This window comes from Myxine glutinosa, chromosome 2 (assembly GCF_964187855.1).
Source record: "Myxine glutinosa chromosome 2, kmMyxGlut1.1, whole genome shotgun sequence".
NCBI classification, from domain to species: Eukaryota; Metazoa; Chordata; class Myxini; order Myxiniformes; family Myxinidae; genus Myxine; species Myxine glutinosa.
The window spans coordinates 234,223,497-234,239,885 of record NC_136262.1 but is presented as its reverse complement, the minus strand read 5'-3'; the positions used below and the strand labels follow the sequence as shown (position 1 = coordinate 234,239,885).

General features: G+C 44.0%; 2 protein-coding genes across 6 annotated transcripts in view; both read left to right on the top strand.

The window, feature by feature from the left end:
* LOC137420741 (uncharacterized) overlaps nucleotides 1-16,389 on the top strand; it is a 211,194-nt gene that overhangs the window by 79,364 nt on the left and 115,441 nt on the right. The window lies entirely within an intron of this gene.
* The window catches only part of LOC137420740 (uncharacterized), a 99,147-nt gene that overhangs the window by 76,490 nt on the left and 6,268 nt on the right, over nucleotides 1-16,389 (top strand). The window contains exon 1 of one of the 5 annotated variants that reach the window (XM_068106076.2): nucleotides 4,573-4,676. The exons of 3 other annotated variants lie outside the window; for them this stretch is intronic. The gene's annotated coding sequence lies outside the window, so the exon portion shown is untranslated. Of the gene's footprint in view, nucleotides 1-4,572; nucleotides 4,677-15,190 lie in introns of those variants that run through there. One more of the 5 variants, XM_078772361.1, reaches the window with a different exon arrangement.

Genomic DNA, 16,389 nt, shown 5'->3' with positions numbered 1-16,389 from the left:
GAATGAAGAGTGCGTATATGAACAACGTATTTATTGCAATCTACTTAAATGACAACGCTACGATATACTTTTGAAAAATGAATGGATTCGTAATAGGAATCGGCATAGCACCACTCTGGCCATTTTTTATGAGACTATATGGTGTGGGTTGGATTTGTGTGAACAAAATCAAGAAAAAGGCGACACTTTGTAGAATCCAACTTACACTGTGTATAAAGTGTCACCTCCTGACTTTGTATTTTATATTGTTAGAGACAAAACAAACACTAAATAACATAGCCACATACCAAAAACGTGTATTTTCAATTTTCACTTGTGCAAAAATGCTACTCACAATTACATCGCCTGTGCGTCGGCCTGTGATTGAGCCAGAGAGTTGGCCTGTGAGTCAACTTCCTTTCCAATGTCTGCAAGAGTTGAAATACTGATTGTGCATGTGTAAAATTATATGAAAGAAGAACATGCATATCAATAGACGATGCCATTGAAAAGGAGCGCAGCTGTCAATAGAAAAGGATGTCTGACATCAATTTGACATTATTGCACAGGAAATGACAAACAAAGAAACAGTTCATTTCCATCGGGTAATATTACGATGAGAGATCAGCCGATACCTTTATTATGTCCATCAGCATCCATGGCACTTAGGAAAAAAAAAAACGTGGCATCAGCCAGCCGCAGCCAACTATCACGTACCGTCTCGAAGTCAATGCCATCCTTTTATCTCTTCGTATACACCTCACTGATTTCTACCTTATCGTGAACAGGGTAAAGCCTACTTTGATAATCATGAACGGTGGCAGATGCAGGAGCGAAACGTAGGCGTAGGCCTCGGCCCTACCTATCCAGTTGTTGTTTCCGTTGTGTAAGGGGGGAAAAAAACAAACATTTTGGCCTCAGACCTTTGAGAGTACGTCGTTCCGTGAACTTTTTGAACGGGCCTCGTATGCCATGCTTCGTCAACGTAAATGATTTGAAGGATTACCTTAAGCACCGTGAATAGAGCAGATACTGATAGGCTGCTGATCGGTTTCACTTCGTTGTTATCACAGTATATGGAAGAAAGTATGGTAAACCCACCTGATGAGGTTAGCGTACACCGCCATCGATGACACCGGCACAAATGGCGGAATAGATGGATTCTTCTTCATCGCATTGCATCGCATTCTCTTCCTGTGAAACTGTTTCATAGAACTGTGTCGTTTATGTACATTTTTATTTTATTACATTCACGTAGTTTCACATTCTTGACTTCGTGGAGCTTCAATGTGGTTCAAAAAAATAAAATAAAGATGGATTCTTCTTCATCGCATCGCATTCTCTTCCTGTGAAACTGTTTCTCCATTTAACGTTTCCAAAATCAAAACTTCAAAAACTTCTTCACTTCGATTCGAAAAAACTTCAAACTTCAAAAAACGTTTCCAAAGCGTCACTCCATTTAACTTTATTAAAATGACGATAAAGACCATTTGGTTCACACCACCCATCACACCACTCGACTGTCCAATCAGCGGACGGCTCGCATCGCCTTCGCCCAGCAGACGCCAATATGATGGTGTCGTAAGATGGCGTCGTATCGGCCGTTAATCGGATACTTTTTGGTCCCAAGTCGGCGAATTCAGATTTTTCGAGTATGGCTGTACGTGATAAACAAAGAGCGCGGTTCGTAGATGGAAAATGCATTAGTGCCGTGGGCATCGGGTCACTGGGTGCGCCGTAAAAGGGATAACAAAGTCGAGTCCTTACGGTATTATTATATAGATGAATTGGGAAGAAATCTTGGGTTCATTTTACTCACAAGAATTACAAAAAACAAAACTGATAATTCATTAAACAACAACCATCCATACTTTCATCCACCCAGATTAGCTAATTTAATTAGTAGTAATAAAAAAAATTAAATAAATAAATAAAAATCATAAGCCACACCCACACAGACCCCACCCACAAACGCCGCCCACACAGACCCTGCCCACAGACCCCGCCCACACAGACCACACCCACACAGACCCCGCCCACACAGACCACGCCCACACAGACCACACCCACACAGACCCCACCCACACAGACCCCACCCACACAGACCACACCCACACAGACCACACCCACACAGACCACACCCATCATCCCCCACCCCTGTGCGCCCCCACCCTTGATCCCCCCTCATCCCACCCCCACCTTCCCCACACACACAAGGGGAGGGGAGGGGTGGGATGAGGGGGGATCAAGGGTGGGGGACGCATCTTCCCATCTTTTTTCCTTTATTCTCTTTTTATAATTAAGAATTAAATAATTCTGGACAAAGCGAATAATATCAAAATTATTAAATAACATTAAAAACAAAAATTATAATAAAACATTTTTCACGAGGTATAAATTCAGTTTCTTCCATAAATTCAGTTTCTTCCAAGGTATCATGTGGTATAAATACAGTTTCTTCCAGGGCAGTCCGACAGAATGTTGTCCTCTATGTTGGCTTCACCAACACCTTCACACCTATTGGCTGCTTGGCCAAGGGTGATAAAAATTGCATTGGTTGTGTCTGCAAGGCACAAAAGGGATGTTAAATTAAATTCACCAAACACAGTATTTGCTGCCGTGCCATCCCGAGCCACGCGAGGGCAGTCTAAGACCATAAATGAGAAACTCCATTTTTACCACACACATTGTAAGATGGAAATTTTAAACTCACATGGGCAGGAAATGAGTTGAATTCAGTTTCTTCCAAGGCAGTCCAACAGAATGTTGTCCTCCATGTTGGCTTCACCAACACCTTCACACCTATTGGCTGCTTGGCCAAGGGTGATAAAAATTGCATTGGTTGTGTCTGCAAGGCACAAAAGGGATGTTAAATTAAATTCACCAAACACAGTATTTGCCTGCCGTGCCATCCCGAGCCACGCGAGGGCAGTCTAAGACCATAAATGAGAAACTCCATTTATACCACACACATTGTAAGATGGAAATTTTAAACTCACATGGGCAGGAAATGAGTTGAATTCAGTTTCTTCCAAGGCAGTCCAACAGAATGTTGTCTCCCATGTTGGCTTCACCAACACCTTCACGCCTATTGGCTGTTTGGCCAAGGGTGATAAAAATTGCATTGGTTGTGTCTGCAAGGCACAAAAGGGATGTTAAATTAAGTCAACTAACAACAGTACCCGCCCATATCCCAAATATCACACACAAATCCGTTAGATCATCATTATCAAATCACATCGAAGCAGTATCTTACTATAATTCAGCAAACACACACATACACACACATACACACATTGTAAGATGGAAAATTTAAACACATGGGCAGGAAATGAGTTGACACTCCTCCCAACTATCATCTCTGCTATTGATCTATCATCATCCTTCGGAACTCCAGGTAATTCTGTAAGGGGTTCATTCAGATCCTCCCTTTGTTGGTGATAATCATTGGTTTCATCATCAAAGTTCATGTTGTTTGGTTGGCTTTTAATGCTGAAATAAAACAAACAGTTGACATTTAAATACCAACTCACTGGTGATATCAAAATCGCAAGACAGTATCCAAGTTTCAACCAAACCGTTTAATAACACACATACACACAGTATCAAAGTTTGTGAAGAATTAATCATATATCTTACCTCTCACATAACATCCCAAACAAGGTGTTTAATTCGTTGTCAGTCATTTGTTCATTTGTAGAGACAGCTTTGGGTAATATTAATGAGTGAGAGAGGCTGTTCAAACATTCAACCATCTCATTATGAAGACCCCTCCGAACTACAGTGAATTATTTAAGCGTTTCATTCAAATCCTCCCTTTGTTGGTGATAATCATTGGCTTCATTTTCAACATCAATCACCAGCTTTGATAAAGATAGACTGTAAAAAGAGAAAAAACAATAATTATTGAGAGGCTGTTAATGATGTTCCATATAAGACAATGAATAATTAATCGTGAGAACAAAAAAAACTTACCTGTCTTCTGATAAAGCTTCATCCTCCATCCTCCAGAGAAACATAACGTGTGTTTAAAAAAGCAAGGTGTGGTTAGAGCCTTTATAGGCAAGGCTGAGTCATTGGCAAGGCTGAGTCATTTCCTGTGCCACGTTGGCAACTGGCTCAACAAAAGATGATGCAATGTTTCGCCATAAATGATAGAACCAAGTATGAGCCAGACTAAAGAGTGGAGGTGAGAAGGATTATAGGTTCATAAGGTGAGAAGGATTATAGGTTCATAAGGCGAGAAGGATTATAGGTTCATAAGGTGAGAAGGATTATAGGTTCATAGAGGGAGAAATAGAGGTGTTTATGATTTTTGAAAAAGACAGGGGGGTAAATGACATTAGATAGGGATTTCCCATGTTAAACGGAGGTGTCCCAGAAGCAACATTTATCACCTACTGACAGGTCACGTGTTTGACGAGGACGTACTGGTTAGATTTTGGTGAAGATCCGGAAGTGGATCCAATAATTAGCCCTTCCGCCGCACAGTAGGAGACAGGGTTTTGCAATTGTGTGTGTGTGTGTGTGTGTGTGTGTGTGTGTGTGTGTGTGTGTGTGTGTGTGTGTGTGTGTGTGTGCACGCCCGTGTGTGTGTGTGTGTATGTGTCATTGGTTTTTATCTCCACATGCAGGTTTCAGAAGGTGCAATGGAGTCCTCCCATTCTTGAAGTAGCCACCCCTATTTCAGTCATCGTGTGAGAACCTACTTCACTAAAGTGGCTTATATTGTGATTGTATTGTCACGTCGACTCTGTGGTGAAGACAACAGCGCGACGGATGACCAAATGAGCCTTAACTCCATGGCCTATGAGCCGAATCGATGGCCATTCCTCTGTATGGCGCGCGAGGGAAACGTTGGTCCCGTGGCCTTTCCTGGACGGACGGACACGATGGGGGTTTAACCGAACCCCCAAATAAACAAGCATTCTGAGTATTGCGCTGCAATACATGTCCCTTACCAAAGTTCAAAGTGCCATAACTTTGTCAAAAATGATCGAATATGCAAATTTATGCACAGTTGATGCTGGTTTTCAAACTTGATCTGAGGTATGCTGAGACACATGTGTGTCACGCCTCGCCTCGTTGATAAGCCCGCAAGGTCACTCCGTGGAGCAGCCTGCACATATTGCACTGTGTGAATTATATAATTAACAACTCACGGTCTGAGGTACTAGCGATTCAAGAGATATCCTTTTTTAAAAAATATTTTCGTTTAATTAACGATATCTGCCAAACCACGTGCCCTATTGCAAATTCCAAAAGGACATTTTAGTAGACTGACATGCTGAACAGATCTGTGAAGTTTCCCCTCGATGGATCAAAAATGAGGGAGGGGCTCGGTTTTAAAGGTTCATGCTTAAAAACGTCATAACTCTAAAACCATGTGACGCATGACGTCATGCTCGCTGACTTTTTTGTTCGTCATGGGTATGCGATTCTGCCTGCAAATTTTGGCCTCGATATGTTCAGCCGTTGCCGAGAAAAAGGGGTTTTCGTGTTTTCACGAAAAACAATATGGCGGCCGAACCACGTGACCGGTGATGTCATAATTACCATTAAGATATTCTACAGACCGAGTCCCCCCTACGGTGACAATTTGATCTCAATCAGTCCTATTATTGCAGAGAAAATCTTTTTTAAAGGAAATTAAAACTTAAAATGGTACTGCGTTAAGGATCATCAGAATTATCAGAATTCCCAAAGTTCAAAGTGCCATAACTTTGTCAAAAATGATCGAAACGTCGTGAAGTTCGAACTTGATCTGTAACGTATCATGAGGAAACCATGTGCCAAGTTTGAAATCATTAGCATGAAGCGTTTAGAAAAAGAGTCTGGAAAACTGTTCTTTGCGTGACGGACTGATGGACTGATGGACTGACAGACTGACAGACTGACGGACTGACAGACGGAGGGACGGCATGCAAACCTATAGTCCCCTCTGGTGTACACTGGTAGGGGACTAATAAACACACAGAACAAGAAATTGAAAGTCAACAAATAATGATTTAATGAAAATAATGCAAGCAAAAAAAGGAATGTGCGGTAAAACTAAGATTCCTAAATAATTTCTGCAGTCTCCAATTTCAGGATGATGGATTAACACCTAAGTCTGGTACGTGACGTATTTTTTTAATTCAACATCGAATGTCAAGAAGTAACCTTTATGTTCTGTGATTTATTTTTCATTTTTACCTCTGTCACAAAAGATAGGTATTGACTGCCACTATCCTCTGCCCCTAACCTCCATTGAGACTCGTATACAGACACAGGGAGAAATAAAAGTGAAAATCAATGTCGGATGTCGTGCAGCTACTTAGCTCCGTCTCAACGAGAGTTTGGTCTCACCCGGTGTTAGTGCATTTAACTTTTCCATGTCGCATGACCTTACTCAATTAATCTCAGTTTCAACTGAGGTTCCTCAAAGAGTTACTGAAAACAGGTATCTTTACCTGTGCCACTGAAGATGGATGAAGGTAATGTTTTCACCCATGTCTGTCTGTCTGTTTGTTACTTGGCAAAAATTATTTATGTTGAAAAGTATGTTGATCACTCCGGGTTTTTTTTTGTTTGTTTTTTGTTTTTTGTATGCATAATCGAGGCTCGTGAAAGAGCTAACATCTATCACACAAACAAATCAAACAGACAAAGAACCAAAGTATATAAAAAGGGGAGCAGTAGACAAGATGGGGAGAGAAGGGGAAGCACATAAACAACATTTGTGAGGGACATCGGGAGATGTGTGGGAGGGAGAGGGCTTGGGGGGAGGCGGCATGGGAAGGGGGGTGGCGGGGGTGGGAGAAGTATAAACACAAGGACACCAAGGACTTCCAGGAAATAAGTTGGTATTTCAAAAAAGAGGATTTGGGGTGAAATTAGCGGGGGTAGAAAAGATCAAGGTTTTGGATGGGGGAAGATAAGAGATGTTTGTTTTGTGTGTTTGTCTGTCCGCTCACTTATACTTGCCTACAGGTCACAATTTTAAACCTATCTTCACAAAACTTCACCAAATATGTCAACATAGGACAAAGGTGAACAACCTTTTCAAATTTCTAAAATCCTCAATTTTCATCCGATTGACTTGAAACTTGAATAGGATTTACATATCAGCTGACTGAATTCAACCACCAACTGTTATTGAAGTGAAAAGGATGTGCTGCTGAGTACAATTCTACTTTATTTTCTTTTTGTACACCGCTCCTTTCCTATGCCATCTCCAGGCACTGCATAATGTCATTGCAGGGCACCGAAGGGGGCTCGGCAATGACGCACGCTGAAAGGGAGTACTGAGTTTTCACTCTGGTTGTTTTCTTGTTTTCTTTATTGTTTTCTTGTTTGGCCGGGCGATATCTCAGCCATCCTTTGAGCGAGGAACCTGAAATTTTGGCACAATAGTGAGCAAGTATTGTCAAAAACGGTAGTTTTTGTTTTTTGATTCATCAATTATATTATTAATTGATGAGTTATTTAATTATTAGCGATTAATTAAGTACTTACACATTTCCTTTCTCTTCTGGCCATTATCTCAGGCACCTTTTGAGTTAGGAAGCTGATATTTGGACATGCCAATGACCAAGTGATTTGGCTGCAAAGGCTATTTTTGATTTATTGATTAATCAATTAATCAATTAATCGAATAATTATTTGATTGAAGACTAAATAAAAAAAATTTTTAGTTACAGATTCAGATGAAATGGTGTTGGCTTATGTGTTCTATGAGCCAATTGATTTATTATTTTTTTAAATTATGATTATCATTTATTTATTTTCATTATTTATGATTTATTTATTTTCTTTCTCATCTGGGCAATATCTCAGGCACCTTTTGAGCTTGGAAGCTCATATTTGGACATGACAGTGACCAAGTGATGTGGCTATAAAGGATATTTTTGATTTATTGATTAATAATTTAATCAATTAATTATTAATTTTTTTATTAATGACTTATTTAATTAGATTTCTAAAAGATACATTTTCGGATGAAGCACTAGTGGTTTAGTTATGCTATTAGCCAATTGATTAAGAAAATATTTTATGATAATCTTTTATTGATTTTAATTATGCAATTAATCAATCAATTATTGTACACCTCGCCCTCCGAATACAGTCTCTATGAGCTGCACTGCGGTATTTCCGGTCGCCGAGGGCGCCCCGGCAATGCCGCGCTGGAGAATATTTAATTATCTGGCATTGGGGTAGTGTACTTTGAATGCATCTGTACTTGTATTTTATTCTTACACAAAGAATACACAAACACACAAACAAAGAATACACACATTCGTCTTACGAACACAAAAACAAACAGAGACACATAAAATATAAGGAGTGGGAGACGAGGTGGGGAGAGAGGGAAGCACGAAGGACACAAGCACAACAACAGCAGAAAACAGGGACATCGGTAGATCTGTGAAAGGGGGAGCGCTGGCGGGGGTGGGGGGGAGGGGAGGAGGGGATAAACTGGTATAAAACAAATGGACACTACTTGGACTTTCAGAAAAGAAGTCATAATTTGAAAAATGTGGATGTGGGGTGTATTAACGGGGGTAGAAAAGACCAAGGATTTGGATGGAGGAAGATAAGAGATGGTGGTAAACAGCTGTTTTGAAGACCTGAAGGGCGGAGTCGGATTGAAGAGTGTGTGGGAGTTTATTCCAGAGGGTCGGGAGAAAAGAGGAATGAAAGAGTGAAGGTGAGCAGAGTCTTTATTTTGGCAGTTACACCAGCAGAGGGTTTCTGGCAGATCTTGTGCGTCCTGAAGGAATATTTGGGAGACAGAGAGCAGGGGAGCTAGGCCGGAGAAGAGTCAGTATAAGACAGAAAGACCACCAACCTGCCTGCGGTGAGAGAGTGAAAGGCCCTCAGAATCAGCTTCATTGCAGAAGATTCCACTGATTCTGAAAGCTTTGGTTTCAACAGCATGAATCAACAGTTAAAAACAGCGTGAAGACAAGCTAGGTGTGAGGCAGGAGCACCAGCCCAGAGGGGAGGGCTGTACTCCATCAAGCTGAAGATGAAAGCTTTGTATGTGGTGAGGAGCTCAGAGGTGCTAAGGAAGGGCTTCGCACAACGGAGGATGCCCAGTCGGCGATACCTTGGAAATGTGGTTTTCCCATGAAAGATCATGGTACATAGTGAGACCCAAAATATTGAGTTACAAAGGGTTGTACAGATGGTCTTTACAAAGAGAAACTGTGAGAGTGTGAGATTTGTCAGGATTGAAAGACATGTTCCACTGGTTTGACCAGTTTGTGATTTTATCTGGTCTGCAGAGAGTGAAGAGGCTGCTGCCTGCTGATATGGGGGTTGAGATATGGAGCGGCAGAGAGTGTAGTCATCAGAAAAGAGAAAGAGAGCATTTTCCAGACAGTTGGAGAGATCATTGCTGAGGACCAGAAAAAGCACAGGGCCCAGAACACTGCCTCGAGGAACTTCTGCCTTGACAGGAAGTGGAGATGAGAGAATTCCATTCAGGACCACACGTTGACTATGACCAGAGAGGAAGTCCGCAAGCCATGCGTGGAGATTTCTATAGATACCAAAAGAGGAAAGTTTGGTGAGCATGGTGGGGTGCCCAACTGTATCAAAGGCATGACATATGTCAAGGAATACAGCTCTGATTTCCTGTCTGGCATTGAGGACCTCCATCCATTGTTGAGACAGCAGAAGCAGCATGTCCAGATTAGAGTGATGTGGTCTGAATCCAAATTGATCCAAATTCATATCAGAAGCGATGATGGAATCCATGACCTTGCTGATAATTGGTAGCAGGCTGATTGGTTTGTCGTTGCAAGTTTTTATTTTTGCACCTTTTTTGTGTAAAGCAGTAATGTTGGCTGATTTTCAAGCTGATGGCAGATGTCCTTGAGCAAAAGAGAGGGTGAAGAGAACAGAAAGAGGGTGAGATGACTTCCGCTTCCGGTCATGCCGGCGAGGTTACGTTTTTTCAAAGCTGTCCATGCTATCGAAGTTAAGTAATTGTTCCCATTTGTATTTTCGTCAAAACTGTATTTATTTTATGGTGTGTGTACCTACAGTGGGTCGCTAGGAAGATTCTCGGTGTAAATCTTTCATACCTGCATAGAAAATCGTGTTAATTCGTGTCGTGTCTTTTGAGGCGTTGTACCGTGTCCTACCTTGAGGCTTTGTTTTTCTCTCAGCGGTCCGTCGATTATGCTCCAATTACTTTCATTCTCTGTTTTTCCCAGTCTTTTCACCCCATACTTCCTTTTTTAAACTCTCAACTAAAAAAAAAAAAAAAACCAAAAAATATTTCCTTCTCTGTTCTTATTCATTGTTCTTATTTGTTCGTTCGTTCTTCGACCATGTGTTCCACCCCCATTTCCCCAGATAGTTTTCACTGTTAAACTTTAAAATGTTTAAACTTTCCCCTGAAATACTGTATTCTGTCGTTTATTATAACACCTTTTTCTTCTTCTTCTTTAAAAGGTTGCTTTTGACTTGCTCACCAAATCTATTCATTCCAAAAAAAAATTCCATCTCTTACAGTGCCTCTTTCATACATTCCCTGAACTCACCTGCACTCCACCGCCCCTCCCCCCTCCAGCGTCCTTAAACGTATTTTTGACTTGAAGGTCACAAGAAACTCATTTTGCAATAAATGTTCGTTTCCCATTAATCGTACACTTTCCAAAATCCAATCTCACCCCTCCCCTCCAAAGCTTCCCCATCACCCCTGCCCTCCTAAACTTCCCCATCACCCCTCCCCTCCAAATCTTCCCCATCACCCCTCCCCTCCAAATCTTCCCCATCACCCATCCCTTTAAAATCTTCCCCCTTGCCCCTCCCCTCCAAATCCTCCCCATCACCCATCCTTTTCAAATCTCCCCCCCTTTCCCCTTCCCTCCTAAACTCCCCCCACACTCCTCCCCTCCTCGGCTCCTCCTCGCCCCTCCCCTCCTAGAATCCCCCCTCACCCCTCCCCTCCAAATCTCCCCCATTTCCCATCCCTTTCAAATCCCTCCGCTTGTCCCTTCCCTCCTAAACTCCCCCCTAACCCCTCCCCTCATAAACTCCCCCCTCACCCCTCCCCTTCAAATCTCCCCATCCTCATTTCTTCTCCATTTCCCCCCTCTCACCCCTCCTCCTCAAAGCGTCCTCCCCACTTCTTCCCCCTTCCAACTCTCACCTCCATCTCCCCCAACGTTCTGCCTCGCTCTTCCTCCTCCTCAAATAACACCTCACTGTGCCTCACCCAATCACCATCAAACCTTTTGTCCGCCCCATCCTTCCATATCTCCGAGCTATTCTGAAATCTCTGACACACCTTCAACAGCTCTCCCGACCTCTTCATAAATGGTATGGACCTCAAACATCCGGGGCCTTCGTTCAAACTTAACTGATCTCTCCATACAGGTTGCTTCTCACAAACCAGACGTGATCTGCTTAACAGAAACTTTCCTCCTTCATGGTGTCTCTGATTCCTTAGTATCTCTCCCGGGTTACTCCCTCCACCGGTATGATAGACCTGAGCCTCGTCCTGGAGGTGGGGTTGCTATCTTTATCAAAAACTCTCTTTCTCACTTGCCCTGCACTGCCCTCTCTCCACCTCACCCCCAGGAATACCTCTGGCTACGGCTTCCCCTTCGCTCCCACCTCTTGTTCATATGTGTGTTGTACCGTCCACCAAACAGTGATGACTCCATCTACATCTCACTGTCTGATAATATGGACCAACTTCTATCGACTCATCCCAACTCTCTCTTCCTCATATGTGGTGATTTCAATTGTCACCATGCCAGTTGGCTGGGTGTGGGTACTTCTTTCACCAGCCATGGCTCCTCAGCAAAGGACTTTTGCGACTCACTGGGACTGACACAATCTGTCAATTTCCCAACCCGGATCTCAGTCAACGGAACATCTTCTCTTCTGGACTTGGTTATGACTAACTTCCCTGAAAATGTCTGCTGCTCTTCTGCTCCAATCGGCTCATCTGATCATGTGCTTGTTAAAGTGGACATCTCTCTGAACATTCTCAGGGAGCCTCCTCAGCGTCGACGAGTCTGGCATTTCACTCAGGCCAACTGGCACGGTCTTCAAGCAGCCATCAATCATCTGGACTGTTCTCCCATCTCTACCGCCTCTGACATCAACTCATCCTGGGAATTCTTCCAAAGTAAATTGCTCTCTCTCATGCACAGATTTATCCCATCTCGCCTTCAGTTGTCATACCCTTCCAACCGTCCATGGTACACGGAATCTTGTGGTGAGGCTGTTGCCCAGAAACAACTTGCCTTCGTCTCCTGGAAAGCCAATCCAACGGAAGGAAATCTCATTTTATTTTGCAAAGCCCGAAACAAGTGTGTGTCCACCCTCAGGAGAGCCAGGAAACAATATCTCTCCGTTCTCAAGACCGAACTCTCTTATCTGTCTCCCTCTTCCAAATCCTGGTGGCGTCCAGTCAAATCTGTTTCTAGTGTTTGTTCCCAAACCATCCCCTCCCTTTCCTCAATCGGCTACACAGCTGACTCCGCACGTGAAAAAGCTGAATGCCTCAACTCTGTGTTTGCCTCTAAATCTTGTGTCCCAAACCCATCCCTCTCTGTACCCACCGTACCCAGTCGTACCCAGCTGCTCCTGGACGCTGTGTCATTTCCTCCTGACAAGGTGGAAAAGTTTCTGTCAACCCTCGACTCTGATTCTGCAACTGGACCTGGCGGCATCAGCCCACGGGTCCTAAAATCCTGTTCCTCCGCTCTTTCGCTCCCTCTCCCTGTTCTCTTCACCCTCTCTTTTGCTCAAGGTCATCTGCCATCTGCTTGGAAATCAGCCAACATCACCGCTTTACACAAAAAGGTGCAAAAACAGATCCTAGCAACTATAGACCAATCAGCCTTCTCCCAATTATCAGCAAAGTCATGGAATCCATCATTGCTTCGGATATGAAATCTTTCCTCTTCTCCAATGGCTTGATCTCTGATCATCAATTTGGTTTCAGACCAGGTCACTCTACTCTGGACATGCTGCTTCTGCTGTCTCAACAATGGATGGAGGTCCTCAATGCCAAACAGGAAGTTAGAGCTGTCTCCCTTGACATATCACGTGCCTTCGATACGGTCTGGCACCCTGCTCTGCTCACCAAACTCTCCTCCTATGGTATCCATGGAAATCTCCACGCATGGCTGGCGGACTTCCTCTGTAGTCGGAGTGAACGTGTGGCCCTGAATGGGTTTCTCTCATCTCCTCTTCCTGTTCAGGCTGGAGTTCTCCAAGGCAGTGTTCTGGGCCCTGTGCTTTTTCTGGTCTTCATCAATGATCTCTCCGACTCTCTTGAAAATCCTCTCTATCTCTTTGCTGATGACTCCACTCTCTGCCGCTCCATTCCTCATCCCTCAGATCGGCAGTCTGCAGCCTCGTCACTCTCTGCAGACCTGGACAAAATCACAGACTGGGCAAACAAGTGGAACATGTCTTTCAATCCTGACAAATCTCACACTCTTACGATGTCTCTCCGAAAAGACCGACTGGACAACCCTCCCATCCACTTTCGGAATAATCCTCACCAAGAAGTCTGTCACTCAAGCTTTTGTGTCTCACTATCTGCCATGATCTTTCCTGGGAAAACCACATTTCAAATCTGGCCTCCAAAGCCAGTCGCCGACTGGGCATCCTCCGTCGTGCGAAGTCCTTCCTCGGCACACCTGAGCTCCTTACCACATTCAAGGCTTTCATCCGCAGCTCAATGGCATACTGCTCTACCCTCTGGGCTGGTGCTCTTGCCTCACACCTATCTCGTCTTCACGCTGTTGAAACCAAAGCTTTCAGAATCATTGGCATCTCCCGCGATGAAGCTACCTCCGAGGGCCTTTCACTTACTCACCGCAGGCAGGTTGGTGGTCTTTCTGTCTTCTACCGACTCCTCTCCGGCCTTGCTCCTCCAGCTCTCTCTGGGCTCTGTCCCCAAAATATTCCTCCAGGTCGCACAAGATCTGCCTGCAACCCACTTTTTTTTTTTTTTTTTTTTTTTGTATACAAGATCGAGGCTCGTGAAAGAGCGAACATTAATCACACAGAAAGACAAACAGACACATAAAACAAATAACATCGGGAGCGGTAGACAAGATGGGGAGAGAGGGGGAAGGACACAAACACAACATTTGAGAGCAGGGACCGAGAGACATGGAGACATCGAGAGATCTGTGGGAGGGAGAGGGCTTTGGGGGGGAGGCATGTGAAGGGGGGGAGGCATGTGAAGGGGGGGGGGGGTGGGAGAGGTATAAACATATGGACACTGCCAGGATTTCCAGGAAATAAGTTGGAATTTCAAACAAGGTGGATCTGGGGTGAATTAGTGGGGGTAGAAAAGATCAAGGTTATGGATGGGGGAAGATAAGAGATGTTGGTGAACAGCTGTTTTAAAGACCTGGAGGGAGGAGAGGGATTGAAGGGAGTGTGGGAGTTTGTTCCACAGGCGGGAGAAAAGAGGAATGAAAGAGTGAAGGTGAGCAGAGAGCCGAGATTTCGGCAGTTTAACCATCAGAGGGTTGCTGGCAGATCTTGTGCGACCTGTAGGAATATTTGGGGGACAGAGCACAGAGAGAGCTGGGGGAGCAAGGCCGGAGAGGAGTCGGTAGAAGACAGAAAGACCACCTACCTGCCTGCGGTGAGTGAGTGAAAGGCCCTCAGAGATAGCTTCATCGCGGGAGATTCCAATGATTTTGAAAGCTTTGGATTCAACAGCGTGAAGCCGAGCCAGGTGTGAGGCAGGAGCACCAGCCCATAGGGGAGAACAGTATTCCATTGAGCTGCGGATGAAAGCCTTGTATGTGGTGAGGAGCTCAGGTGTGCCGAGGAAGGACTTCGCACGACGGAGGATGCCCAGTCGGCGACTGGCTTTGGAGGCCAGCTTGGAAATGTGGTTTTCCCAAGAAAGATCATGGCAGATAGTGAGACCCAAAAGCTTGAGTGACAGAACTTCTTGGAGAGGATTGTTGAGAAAGTAGATGGGAGGGTTGTCCAGTCGATCTTTTCGGAGAGACATAGTAAGAGAGTGAGATTTGGCAGGATTGAAAGACATGTTCCACTTGTTTGACCAGTCTGTGATTTTGTCCAGGTCTTCAGAGAGTGAGGAGGCTGCAGACTGCCGATCTGAGGGAAGAGGAATGGAGCGGCAGAGAGTGGAGTCATCAGCAAAGAGATAGAGAGGATTTTCCAGAGAGTCTTATGGTTAAACTCTTATGGTTAAACTGCCAAAATCGAGACTCTCTGCTCACCTTCACTCCTTCATTCCTCTTTTCTCCCACCTCTAGAACAAACTCCCTCACTCTCTTCAATCCCACTACTCCCTCCAGGTCTTTAAAACAGCTGTTCACCACCATCTCTTGTCTTCCCTCATCCAAAACCTTGATCTTGTCTACCCCCGCTAATTTCACCCCAAATCCACTTTTTTGAAATACCAACTTCTTTCCTGGAAGTCCTTGGTGTCCTTGTGTTTATACTTTTCCCCCACCCCCCCCCCCACCCCCCTTCCCATGCCGCCTCCCCCCAAGCCCTCTCCCTCCCACACATCTCCCGATGTCCCTGCTCTCAAATGGTGTGTTTATGTGCTTCCCCTTCCCTCCCCATCTTGTCTACCGCTCCCCTTTTTATATACTTTGTTTGTTTGTCTGTTTGATTTGTTTGTGTGATAAATGTTAGCTGTTTCACGAGCCTCGATTCTGTATCCAAAAAAAAAAAAAGAAAAAAAAAAGATAGCATAGCGGAGCAGAATTTTGGGACCGTGGGCTAATGCCGTCTGGTCTGGTTGTGGAATCAGAGTCGAGGTTTGACAGAAACGTCTCCACCTTCTTGGGAGAGAAGCACACAGCGTCCAGGAGCAGCTGGGTACGACTGGGTAAGATGGGTACAGAGAGCGATGAGTTTGGGACACAAGATTTTGAGGCAAACACTTTTTGAGGTATTCATCTTTTTCATGTGCGGTGTCAGCTGTGTAGCCGATTGAGGTAAGGGAGGGGATGGAAGGGGAACAAACACCAGAAACAGATTTGACCAGACACCACCAGGATTTGGAGGAGGGAGACAGGTTTGAGAGTTCAGTCTTGAGAGTGGAGAGATATTGTTTCCTGGTTCTCCTGAGGGGAGACACACACTTGTTCTGAGCTTTGTGAAAGGAAAGTTTGACAAACGTTTAACGCCAGTGAATTCCAGAAATTTTTGAAATGAATTTTACAATCTTTATTTTATTTAAATTGAATTAACACTTGAACAGTGTTGAACACAAATCGCCTTCTTGTTACTTCCAATAACCTACGGTTTAGCAGTACTTGGACATGTTAAATAGGGTGGTGAATTAGGGCAATGTAGAAGACTGCTTCAATAACGCTTAATATCCGGAATTTTTCTTTTTAACAATGTTTAACTTCAATATTATATTTAAATTTCATCTACACTCCA